Consider the following 13,838-nt stretch of genomic DNA (forward strand, 5'->3'; position numbering starts at 1 on the left):
AAAGTTCTACAATACTGTGAATCCTTGGTATAAAAAGTTAATTACTCGTGAAATAGTAGTACGGGAAAATCCGTCGTGCAGCTAATACCACGTTCAAACTCACTGAAATCTTGATAACCTGCCATTGTAACAGCAGTAACCGATCTAATAATTGTGCAAGACACGTATTGTCTGATACAGGTGTTGCCGATCGCAGCGCCGTCTTCTGCTTGTTTACATGTGTCTGTGTTTGAATACGCATGCCTATACCAGTTTCTTTGGCGCTTCACTGTATTTACGTAGACATAACTTGCATCTAGTTACTTCTGATAATAGACATTAAAATGAACTGTTGCGTCGAAAAAAATTAGTTAATTAACTAATTAATTAAATAACTTGACCTTTGACTTTGACATAGATAAGACAAGTACTACATTTAAATTCTCTTTTGATTTTTTTTTTTTTTTTTTTTTTTTTGTCTAGATGCCGGTCTAAGATAAGAATCTGTGAAGAAAAGTTGACTGTGAATGATTACGTTTCCTTCGTGGCTGTTGTAAGTAGAGAACGGGTTAGGTACAGGATGAGTTGGCGGTCGGAGGTTTCCGTTTCTCCAGTTCTCAGAGAACGCCAGGCGAAGTCGGAGAAAACTGCTACGACTCGCGATGAAGACTCCGTCCGACTTGGCAGCTGAAGTACTCACAGTCGCCGTAAGATTTTCTGTAAACACTTTCAGAATGAGAAGGTTGAACAAAAGTGGCAGTGTGGCATCTTCTGACCAACTAACTGGTCGCTTAGGGAACGTCTTGAACAAACAAGCTGACGGCGAAATATTGCGCGTTCTTCAGACCGTGATAGTAGCAGATTCACCCAGTACTGTTAATTTCCGAAGAAATCACTATGCACTGTATTGTTAAACACACTAATAGTTTTTATGAAGGTCCGGGGATCCAACATCGAATAAAAGTTCCTAGGTGATATTTACGTTCCTTTTTAATAAGGGAAATTTTTTATTCTTGATATCTGCGATTACAAGTTGTATGGCCTCTGCCCTATGCCTATATGCAAACTTATGTCACCCCCCCCCCCCCCCCCAAAAAAAAAAAAAAATCTCCTACAGCCATTCCTTATCTCCAACAATTGCAAATCAGGCTAGATGCTCTTTTTTTTCACAGAAAAGAGCGTTATCGTCACAGCAAAGAGCGTTGTCGTGAAAATTACAGTAGCGCATGATCGATGGTACGCAAAGCCAAAAGATTGTAATAATGTTATATAGCTTAGGAACATTACAACATCCTCATATATAGTTACAGATTGTAGCCTTATTATTTCTTCCATAAAAAAAGACTAGTCCAACTACTTCCGACAGCGTGTCCCAGGAGAAAGGTCAATATTCAGGGATATGACACAGACCGTCATTTGATACAAAAATCTTCGTGCGTACATCTAGCCTACTCCGAATGGTTTCAGAGTTAGAACACATTTAATATCACTTTTTGTACGTTGTTCTCGAATAACTCGAAAATCGCGGCACCAAATGAAAACGTGTTGAAGTACGAAATTAAACTTTCATACAAAAAGGTACTATTAGGTTTACTCTTGGACTGATAGTTGGCGCCAAGACAGCGAGAGAATATTGAAAATCTCGCACGAAGAGCATGTGCTGTAGCTTAGGTAATTTTTATAAGCCAGTTTGACTTTCCGACTTGATAGACCACAAGCGCCACATATCGAATTGTTTGTATCAGTGTGGTATGTTGTAAACAATGGCGATGTACTAAATAATGCAGGAAATAAATAACAATAACCATTAAATGTGTTGTTGTGGTCTTCAGTCCCGAGACTGGTTGGATGCAGCTCTCCATGCTACTCTATTCTGTGCAAGCTTTTTCATCTCCCAGCACCTACTGCATCCTACATTCTTCTGAATCTGTTTGGTGTATTCATCTCTTGGTCTCCCTCTACGATTTTTACCCACCACGCTGCCCTCCAATACTAAATTGGAGATCCCTTGATGCCTCAGAACATGTCCTACCTACCGATCCCTTCTTCTAGTCAAGTTGTGCCACCAACTCCTTCCCAATTCTATTCAATACCTCCTCATTAGTTATGTGATCTACCCATCTAATCTTCAGCATTCTTCTGTAGCACCACATTTCAAAAGCTTCAATTCTCTTCTTATCCAAACTATTTATCGTTCACGTTCCACGTCCATACAGGGCTACACTCCATACAAATACTTTCAGAAACGACTTCCTGACACTTAAATCTATACTCGATGTTAATAAATTACTCTTCTTCAGAAATGCTTTCCTTGCCATTGCCAGTCTGCATTTTATATCCTCTCTACTTCGACCATCATCAGTTATTTTGCTCCCCAAATAGCAAAACTCCTTTACTACTTTAAGTGTCTCATTTCCTAATCTAATTCCCTCAGCATCACCTGACTTAATTCCACTACATTCCATTATCCTCGTTTTGCTTTTCTTGATGTTCTTATATCCTCCTTTCAAGAAACTGTCCATTCCGTTCAACTGCTCTTGCAAGTCCTTTGCTGTCTCTGACAGAATTACAGTGTCATCGGAGAACCTCAAAGTTCTCCGAATTTTTCTTTTGTTTCTTTTACGGCTTGCTCATTATACTGATTGAATAACATCGGGGAGAGGCTACAACCCTGTCTCACTCCCTTCCCAACCACTGCTTCCCTTTCATGCCCCTCGACTCTTACAACTGCCACCTGGTATTAAATGTGTTCTAACTTGGAAACCGTTCGGAACACGGAGTACGTCCATATGTTCTGCTTTAAATGATCGTTGCTCTCATACCCCTGAATACTGACCACTCCTCCTGGGAGACAAGCTGTACAGAAATGCTATAATGATTATAAACGGTACTGAAAACAGTTAAAGAATAACAAAAAAGCATTCTCATTGGTCACGGATGAAGTTAGGAGATACAATACTGTTCGAAAGTAATATTTCACAGCTGTCTGCTTACTCTAACGACTGGTGAAAGTCAAGTCTCTTCCCCGTCTAAGTTTCACACTTGGGCGCCCCTAACTCTAAGACACTCCACAGTACTGTGACAGAGAGAAATGGGAACGCCCCGCCGGACTTGTGCAACTTCCTGGCGTCCGCGGGCGCCGGGGAAAGGACAGCGAGGGAGCCTATCGGAAGTCTGCGCGGAGCCACCGGCACGCTGCCTGCTTCGTATCGCCGGCTTCCTGTTTTTCGCAGGATGCTCCCTGCGCCCGTGTCGCAAAAATTCGTCCTAATCTCCTGGCGGATACTAGAGAATCTTCCCTCTCTCCACGAAACTTATACGTCACGTCCGTAACCACATCACGTCCTGAGACGTTACGACCAACACTTCGCTCCCCATGGACAAGCAGCTGTTCTCTGTACGTTCATGGATTCGTTGTCAGAACCATTGCAACCTTCCCGTCTCCTCTATCTCTCTATTGTTACTCAATAGCCGTCTCCTCTATATCTCTTTTGTTACGCAACCGTTCCTTTAACATATGAAACCTTCCCTTTGGTTTTCTACCTCTTGCTTAGTAATAAAAAATGAAATCTTCTTTCTCTTTCTCTTTCTCAATCTTCGCATACAAATTTAAATGCTCTTTATTAAAAGTTATTTTGTGATTATTTCGACGAAACATAGACTGTGCCGTCGTCGTGGTCCTCAGTCGATACCTGCAATAACCCAAAACTGTTCCTTACCTTTTTTACTGTTACTGGATCGCAATCTGACTGCTACATCGAAATGCGACATGAATATACTTACTCTGTTTTACTATACTCTATTAGCTTCTGGTGGGCTGTATTTATTACCAAAGCTGACGATATTCTTTAATAGCAAAGCTGACGTCATTCTTTAATTAATTTGACTGAAGTTACGTAAATCATAGTTAAACTTTTTCTCGACAACAATAAAATTTTACAAAGTTTTACGTTGATGGTTTTTGGGATGGATTATAGTCAGAAATGCAATATTGCTGGCAAAAATTAATTATATTCAGAATAAAATGATTTTACAAACGTTGAAATGGGACTTACTTTTCACAATAATCTTATAACTAACATTGCGTAAACATACCTTCAGTAGTCTTGAGTTTCTCAAAAAAATAATTCAATAATATTAGCTCCTCTTATGATAATAGTTAGCTGATGTCTCTGTACATCCGTTTATAATCTCTTATAAATATCTGGTGGCTGGCAGGCACACCGCTCCTCTCAACCTCTCGCTTCAGACCTGCTACCGACTCGCTTCACTTCTCACATACTACTGACTTCCTGCGAACGCTAAAGTGCGGTCTCTCCTGCCAACAATGGTTTCTGGTGCAGACAATCCCTGCTACCATTACAAAATGTATCAATGCGCGGTCTTTTCCGCTCTTTTCTTAAAAAGTATCCACACGCGGTCTCTCCCGCCCTTTTTAAAATTATATCAGTGTGCGGTCTCTCTTGCCAACAATACTTTGGTGCAGACATTCCCTGCTACCACAATTATTTCCAACATGACAAATATTAATTATTCCTACTTAATCCTACTAATAAAATATAAACATCTTTCATAAATTGTGGTTTGACAAGATGCAATAGAAATATACGCGTCTTACACCATGAAGCCCGTCAGCGCGTAACTAGCAATTCAGCATAAATACTCTATGATTCTATTGGGTGGGAGACCCCGAGGGATTTTACAGCCACCTCCACAGAAAGGGTCTTCCTCCTGCGAACACAATGTTCCCTTTCCATGCGATATAGGAGAGTTGTGTCTTACGTTTACCTATTATGAGTAATTGACTGTTGTGTGTGTATTGTGTGTATAGTGTGACGTCATGTGTTTTGTGTATTATGGGTTACGTATCAGTTGCTGGCCCCACACGTCAGCAGTACTGGTCCTTATTGTGAAGAAAAGTGCCGGTTTCAATTTCTAGGGGAGGAGACTATTCTCCACTGTTGAGACAGTCGGCCGATCTGCCTTAATCTGACTAAGTGGATGGTGCTTTGGGCCAACGATGCTGTTTTCAACGGCAAGTGATTTGTGGAGGATGGGTGCTATTTCCTAACATCCTTTGGGAAGCAAGTTTCATAAGGTCCTCGCAGGAAATAGCAGCTAAAGGCATATACGAGGGTCACTCCAAAAGAAATGCACACTATTTTTGTAAAAATACAGTTTTCATTCTGTATGTGTGAAAGTTTTACAGTGCTTAGATACATCCCGGCCGCTTGTTTTCAAACTTAGTTCAACCTGTTCCCGCGAGTGACGCCATCACAGCATGTCTTCAAGATGGCTGCTACACTTGACGTTCGTCAGAAGTAACGTGCTGTCATAGAATTCTTGTGCTGTGAAAACGAGACATTGGGAAATATCCACAGGAGGTTCAAAAAGGTGTATGTAGATGCTGCTGTCAATCGCAGTACAGTTAGTCGGTGGGCAAGCAGGTTACGTGATGAAAGCGGGCACGGCAATATTGAGGATTGTCCTCGCAACGGCAAGCCTCGTACTGCACACACTCCAGACAATGTGCAGAGAGTTAACGAATTGGCGACTGCTGACAGACGCATCACAGTGAACGAATTGTCATGCTACGTTGGGATAGGGGAAGGAAGTGTTTGCAGAATACTGAAAGTGTTGGCGTTCAAAATGGTTTGTGCCAGGTGGGTTTCCAGGATGTTGACAGTGGTTCGCAAAGAAACAAGAAAAACTGTATGCAGCGAACGTTTTGAGCAGTATGAGAATGGTGGAGATGAATTTCTTGGAAGAATTGTGACAGGTGATGAAACATGGCTCCATCATTTTCCACCAGAGGCGAAAAGTCAACCAATGGAGTGACATCATGCAAATTCACCCAAGAAAAAAATATTCAAAACCCCACTTTCTGCTGGAAAAATTACAGCTACGGTGTTTTTCGATTCAGAAGGACTCTTGCTTGTGGACATCGTGCCAAGTGGAACCACCATAAATTCAGATAGATATGTTAAGACACTTAAGAAACTTCAAGCTCGACTGAGTCGTGTTAGACCACATCGGCAAAAGCAGGCTGTTTTGCTGTTGCACGACAATGCACGGCCACATGTCAGTCAAAAAACCACGTAAGCAACACAAAATTCGGATGGACAACACTGAAACACCCACCTTACAGTCCTGACCTGGCTCCATACGACTACCATCTCTTTGAGAAACTGAAAGACTCTCTTCGTGGAACAAGGTTTGAAGATGATGACTCCCTTGTGCACGCTGCCAAACAGTGGCTCCAACAGGTTGGTCCAGAATTTTACCGTGCGGGTATACAAGCGCTGATTCCAAGATGTCGTAAGGCAGTTGAGAGGGATGGAAATTATGTGGAGAAACGAAAATATTGTTCCTAAAGGATGTATCAACACACTGTAAAACTTTCAAACATGTAGAATGAAAGATGGTTTTAAAAAAAATAGTCTGCATTTCCTATGGAGTGACCCTCGTACTAAGAACTTGGTAGAAAATGGCCTGTTGAAGTGCCTATATTATACTCTGGAGATTAATTGACAGGAAGGTCTGATTGGTAAAATATTTTCCTTAGGAGGTGGCACGATCAGGAATCAACCACGGCCGTAGTGAGGGCGGAGCGGGACTCTGGAGCCCTGTGGGGGAGAATGGCTTTCGAAAGGGTTGCGTGTTATGAAAGCGCGAGTGAAGGATCTTCAGAGATCAGTTAAGTAGTTCATCTGCTACTGAAAACTCAGAGAGTTGGCAAGTGCGTTTCTAGGGTATGAGGTGTGAACTACTCAGCCGTGTGACGGGTGTGTGTCTGTGCTGTGCTGTCTTGTTCGTGCTTTATGGTGACACAGTGGCTGAATAGAAGAGGTACAGATGATTCAAAGAAGAGCGGCGCGTTTCATCATAGGATTGTTTCGTCAGCGAGAGGTCTTAAAACAGAGCTGCTAAGCAAATTACAGCGGCTACTGCTAGATGATATGCGTTGTTCATCGCGTTCAAGTTTCCTATTGTAATTGCGAGAGCCGAACAACATACACTCCTGGAAATGGAAAAAAGAACACATTGACACCGGTGTGTCAGACCCACCATACTTGCTCCGGACACTGCGAGAGGGCTGTACAAGCAATGATCACACGCACGGCACAGCGGACACACCAGGAACCGCGGCGTTGGCCGTCGAATGGCGCTAGCTGCGCAGCATTTGTGCACCGCCGCCGTCACTGTCAGCCAGTTTGCCGTGGCATACGGAGCTCCATCGCAGTCTTTAACACTGGTAGCATGCCGCGACAGCGTGGACGTGAACCGTATGTGCAGTTGACGGACTTTGAGCGAGGGCGTATAGTGGGCATGCGGGAGGCCGGGTGGACGTACCGCCGAATTGCTCAACACGTGGGGCGTGAGGTCTCCACAGTACATCGATGTTGTCGCCAGTGGTCGGCGGAAGGTGCACGTGCCCGTCGACCTGGGACTGGACCGCAGCGACGCACGGATGCACGCCAAGACCGTAGGATCCTACGCAGTGCCGTAGGGGACCGCACCGCCACTTCCCAGCAAATTAGGGACACTGTTGTTCCTGGGGTATCGGCGAGGACCATTCGCAACCGTCTCCATGAAGCTGGGCTACGGTCCCGCACACCGTTAGGCCGTCTTCCGCTCACGCCCCAACATCGTGCAGCCCGCCTCCAGTGGTGTCGCGACAGGCGTGAATGGAGGGACGAATGGAGACGTGTCGTCTTCAGCGATGAGAGTCGCTTCTGCCTTGGTGCCAATGACGGTCGTATGCGTGTTTGGCGCCGTGCAGGTGAGCGCCACAATCAGGACTGCATACGACCGAGGCACACAGGGCCAACACCCGGCATCATGGTGTGGGGAGCGATCTCCTACACTGACCGTACACCACTGGTGATCGTCGAGGGGACACTGAATAGTGCACGGTATATCCAAACCGTCATCGAACCCATCGTTCTACCATTCCTAGACCGGCAAGGGAACTTGCTGTTCCAACAGGACAATGCACGTCCGCATGTATCCCGTGCCACCCAACGTGCTCTAGAAGGTGTAAGTCAACTACCCTGGCCAGCAAGATCTCCGGATCTGTCCCCCATTGAGCATGTTTGGGACTGGATGAAGCGTCGTCTCACGCGGTCTGCACGTCCAGCACGAGCGCTGGTCCAACTGAGGCGCCAGGTGGAAATAGCATGGCAAGCCGTTCCACAGGACTACATCCAGCATCTCTACGATCGTCTCCATGGGAGAATAGCAGCCTGCATTGCTGCGAAAGGTGGATATACACTGTACTAGTGCCGACATTGTGCATGCTCTGTTGCCTGTGTCTATGTGCCTGTGGTTCTGTCAGTGTGATCATGTGATGTATCTGACCCCAGGAATGTGTCAATAAAGTTTCCCCTTCCTGGGACAATGAATTCACGGTGTTCTTATTTCAATTTCCAGGAGTGTATTACTTCCTCTGTCTCGGAGAACTTACGGGCACTCAACGGCGAGGTTATCAGCGCAGCATGTCTCGCACAGAGAAAATGAGAGAATTTAGTGCTCATGAGGAGCCACGTTCCATTCGTCAAAACAAGAGGGAAGGGACCAAACGGTAGCGGTACCGGAAGCTCATTCCGACACACAAAGCAAGGTGACTTGCGGAGTATAGAAGTAGATGTAGAGGACGAAGCCAGACGCAGGCACATAGCCTACATCTCGTATTGCACCAAGGGGAGTGACAACTTTGAGTTTCGCTTACGATGGCCGGAACTTGATGAACAGGTCTCACTTCCTCAGACACTGAGGAGACGTTTAGATTTAATCCGGGTCACTGGCACAGAGTTTGGTGATCAGGATCCTTGTGCCGATACATTTCCTCTCCTTGCCAGCCAAACAATGGTGGTGGAAATTTCTTCCACCAACAGATTTGCAGCGGCTAGCTACGAATCGAGCGCTACAGTACAGGTGTGCACTAGCGACGTCAGGATAAATTAGTACTGTCTTAAAAGATATTTCCAGTAGTGGAGGTATGTACCGTCTATGTAACTAAATGAAGGCAGTTTGTTTCTTGTCATAAGCGTTTAGTTTCTTTCATTTGGCAAGCATCATCAGTTGCCTGAAATACATGTTTCTTTTTATACATACAATTAACATATTGTGTGATAGACACAATATGCTGCTATATAACATTTTGTCCTGTTTTTCTTGCTTTTTAGGTTAGAATCAACTTTTGTAGCACAAGTTCGGTATTGTGAATGTATCGTTCGGTGTTACTTACGATTTCCAGCCCTGTTAACACATTTGTGCGGTCCTGGAGATCATTTGTTAGTCTTCACACCCCAGCTGGCTGATTTCTGGTGTTGTTTCATCCACATTTGTCACATCACATGTTTCAGTTTCACTTCCATTTGATGATCAACATATGTGTGTTTTCGGTGTGTAGTGTTGCCAACTGATGTTGTGTGTTTGTCTGTCTTCTGTTTCTATAGTGTCTGGTGTTTTTCATTTGTCGTGTGTGTGTGTGTGTGTGTGTGTGTGTGTGTGTGTGTGTGTGCACCCGCGCGCGTGTGTGTAGTATTCTGCTGTTCTTTTTTTTTATGTAATAAATATGAGTTTGTGTGTGTGTGTATTTCGCTGTGTGTAAATGTATTTTTTTTATTTTGTGTGTGTGTGTGTCTGTGCCTCTGTGTGTAATTTGCTATGTGCAAATGTATATATATATATATATATATATATATATATATATGACTTTATCTATGTCTGTATCTTTTGACACAGAGAATATATACATCTCAATACCCACTAATTGAAGAAAACTTACTAACATACAACAAATTACCTCCAGACAATATTAATGAAATAACTAAAACCCTCAACACAATCACATCGCAAAATTACTTCCGATTTGAAAAGGAATTTTACCTTCAAGAAGATGAACTTGCAATGGGATCCCTAATTTCAGGAACACTGCATAGAAAACACAATCTTTGATACAAAATTTTTTACTGGTACAGATATGTGGACGACATAATCTGTATGGTAGATGAAACAACAGAGAAAATTGATAAACTTCATACACATATACAACATACACAAAAATAATCAATTTACCATAGAAAAAGAAATACAAAAGCAAATGTATTTCTTGGGTATAACAATAAGGAGAGAGAACATAGACACACATTTGACATCTTCAGAAAGCCAACAGCCACAGTCATAATTATACATGCTTCCTCTAACCACCCGCTAAATCCAAAATAAGCGGCCCTACGACACATGTTACACAGAATAAATAACATTGCACTCAGCAAAGAAAATTACGAAAAAGAGTTACAACCAATACAATTCATAACCACAAACAATGGTTACAGCACCCATATAATACAAAAACTCAATCAAAAAATTAAAACACAACTAAAGAAAAATCAATACAATCAGAAGCACAGAACCCCATAGACACTACAGCACGCATGGAAACACAGAACAATAATACTGATAACATAAATAACAGAGAAAATGGTACACACTTAGATACAAACACAAAGCAACATACAAGATAGCAAATATGCTAAAGACACAGGGATTACAAATAGCTTACAGAAAGCGAAACACGATCCGGTCACATTTACAAACAACAGAAAAACCAGATAAGTACCAAGGAGCAGGTATATACTAGCTAGAGTGCCAGGAACGTAAATCACTATATCTGGGGATGACAAGCAGGAACTTTAAAACTAGATATAAAGAACATATAAGAAGTTGGAAATATGAAAATCGCCATTCTACCTTCGCCGAACACCTGATAAAACATGGACATGAACCATCCAACATGAAATATGACATGCCAGTTATCAGAGTGAATAATCACAACTAAATGCTCCTGACATTGCAAGAAAACTGTTACATACAAAGAGCCACTGCAGTGGAAAAGAAGGTACTCAACGGCCAAATCCATATAAACAATAACTCTCTGATCATGCTAGCCACCAAAACAATAACAAACAGAAATGTAACCAGGATAAAGAATTAATGAATCTCCTTCCCCCCTCTTCTCCCCCCCCCCCCCCACACACACACACACAAACACATGAACTCATATAAAAAAAACTCACGCATCTACACACACAAACCCGCATTTATTATTTGAAAAAAACATTACACACAACTAAATACACACACACATAAAGACCCATATATATATATATATAAAATACATTTGCACACAGCAAATTACACACATAGACACACAAAAAAACTAAAAAAAATGTATTTGCACCAAGCGAAATATGCACACACACACACAAACCCATATTTATTATTAAAAAGAAAACAGCAGAATACACACAAGTGCAAGCTCGTGTGCATACACACACACACACAAACACACACACACACACACACACACACACACACAGAATCACACACATACACACACACACAAAACAAACTAAAAACATCAAACACAATAGAAACAAAAGACAGACAAACACACAACAACAGTTGGCTACACTACACGCTGGAAACACACATATGTTGATCATCAAATGGAAGTGAAACTCAAACATGCGATGTCACAAATGTGGATGAAACAACACCAGAAATCGGCCAGCTGGAGTGTGAAGACTAACAAATGATCTTCAGGACCACACACACATGTTAACAGCGCTGGAAATCGTAAGTAACACCGAACGATACATTCACAATACGGAACTTGTGCTACAAAAGTTGCTTCTAACCTAAAAAGCAAGAATAACGCGACAAAATGTAATGTAACAGCATATTGTATCTATCACATAATACGTTTAGTGTATGTATAAAAAGAAATATGTAATTCAGGCCACTGATGATGCTTCCCAAATAAAATAAGATAAACGCGTGTGGCAAGAAACAAACTGCTTTCGTTTAGTTACATAGGCGGTACATACGACCACGAATTTAGAGCAACTAAAGGAAAAGACGGAAAACAGATAAAAATGATGATATTTCCAGTTGTTCTAGAAACATAAAATTTGGGCTGTGTGGACATCTCGGTTACCAGAGGCTCGCACGCTGATATTAGAAACACACAACTATAATCAAGTGTCTCAGTCTTGTCGTTAGCAGATAGCTCCTGTCGAATCTTCACTTTAAATACGGTCTTCAGAGGTGTGGAAAGGCAGTAAATGTAATATGTTCAGTAATAGAAGTTATCTGTGTGTGTGTGTGTGTGTGTGTGTGTGTGTGTGTGTGTGAGAGAGAGAGAGAGAGAGAGAGAGAGAGAGGTTGAGTGAGTGAGTGAATTAATACTTGAAGTGTACACTGAAGAGCTACGGAAACTGGTACAGGCATGAGTATTCAAATACAGATATATGCAAGCAGGCAGAAGACAGCGCAGCGATTGGCAACGCCTATATAAAACAACAAGTGTCTGGAACAGTTGTTAGATCGGTTACTGCTGCTATCAGGTTATCAAGATTTAAGTGAGTTTCATCGTCGTGTTACAGTCGGCGCACGAGCAATGGGACACAACATTTCCAAGGTAGCGATGAAGTGGGGACATTCCCATACGACCATTTCACGACTGTACCGTGAATATCAGGAATCCGGTAAAACATAAAATCTCCGAAATCGCTGCAGAATTCAATGCTGCGCCATCAACAGTGTCAACGAAAGATAATCGATATGGGCTTTCGGAGACTGGGCCAGTCAGCACCGACATTGGACTGTTGATGACTGAAAACATGTCGCCTGGTCGGACGAATCTCCTTTCTAATTGTACTGAGTGGATGGACGTGGATGGGTGTGGAGACAACCTTATGACTCTATCGACCCTACATCACGGGACTGTTCAAGCTGGTGGAGGCTCTGTAACTGTGTGAGGCGTATGCAGTTGGAGTGGTATGGGACCCTCGATACGTCCAGATACGACTCTGACAGGTGACACGTACTTAAGCATCCTGTCTGATCACCTGCAGCCATTCATTTCCATTGCGCATTCCCCTGGACTTGAGAAATTCCAACAAGACAATGCGACACCCCACGTGTCCAGAATTGATAGAGAGTGGCTCCAGGGGCACTCTTGCGAATTTAGACGCTTCCGCTGGCCACCAAACTCCCCAGACATGAACATTATCCGGGATGTCTTGTAACCTGCTGTTCAGAAGAGATGTCCACCCGCTCGTACTCTTGCGGATTGATCGACAGCTGTGCCGGATTAATGGTGTCAGTTCCCTCCAGCACTACTTCAGAGGTTACTCGAGCCCATGCCACGTCGTGTTGCGGCACTTTTGCGTGCTCGGAGACCCACATGACATTAGGCAGGTGTACCAGTTTCTTTGGCTCTTCAGTGTAGGTTAACACTGCTGACTACTGTAAATTTAAATACAAATACCGTTGCCCCTCTCACATGTAAATTGTCTGCTTGTAGCTGCGTACGTGCGGTCATCAAAGAGACATATTCCGTACATGATCCTTGGAATGTCCAAATAACTAGCTAGCTAAGTAATTGCCATGCTGTAATCCGGATTATCGGTGAACACAATCTTAGAGACTTTCCCTACATCTAGAACATAATGTAGCACCTCGCTGCCAATGGAGAAGAGTGGCTTCAGTGCAGTCAGTTCGGAACTAACGACGTCCAGAACAACCTGAGCCGTTGACTCAATGTGGGCAGCGGCAGCGGCAGCGGCCAGCCGGTCACGTTTTTCCAAATATCAGCCATCAGCGCGCAGGCGGACCGGCCGTTCGTTCCGCTGTTGCGGCACGTCGTACAGCGCACTGATCTAAAGTATTGCCTGTCAAGCATGAACAGCTGCTTGTACTTTATCGCTCCCTTCAGACTTCTCGGAACTACACAGATCGTCAGTAAAAGCGTTCGTGACTTGACAGCTGACTAAGAGAGAATTTTA

The sequence above is a fragment of the Schistocerca serialis genome, chromosome 8 (genome assembly GCF_023864345.2).
Source record: "Schistocerca serialis cubense isolate TAMUIC-IGC-003099 chromosome 8, iqSchSeri2.2, whole genome shotgun sequence".
In the NCBI taxonomy this organism is placed as follows: domain Eukaryota; kingdom Metazoa; phylum Arthropoda; class Insecta; order Orthoptera; family Acrididae; genus Schistocerca; species Schistocerca serialis.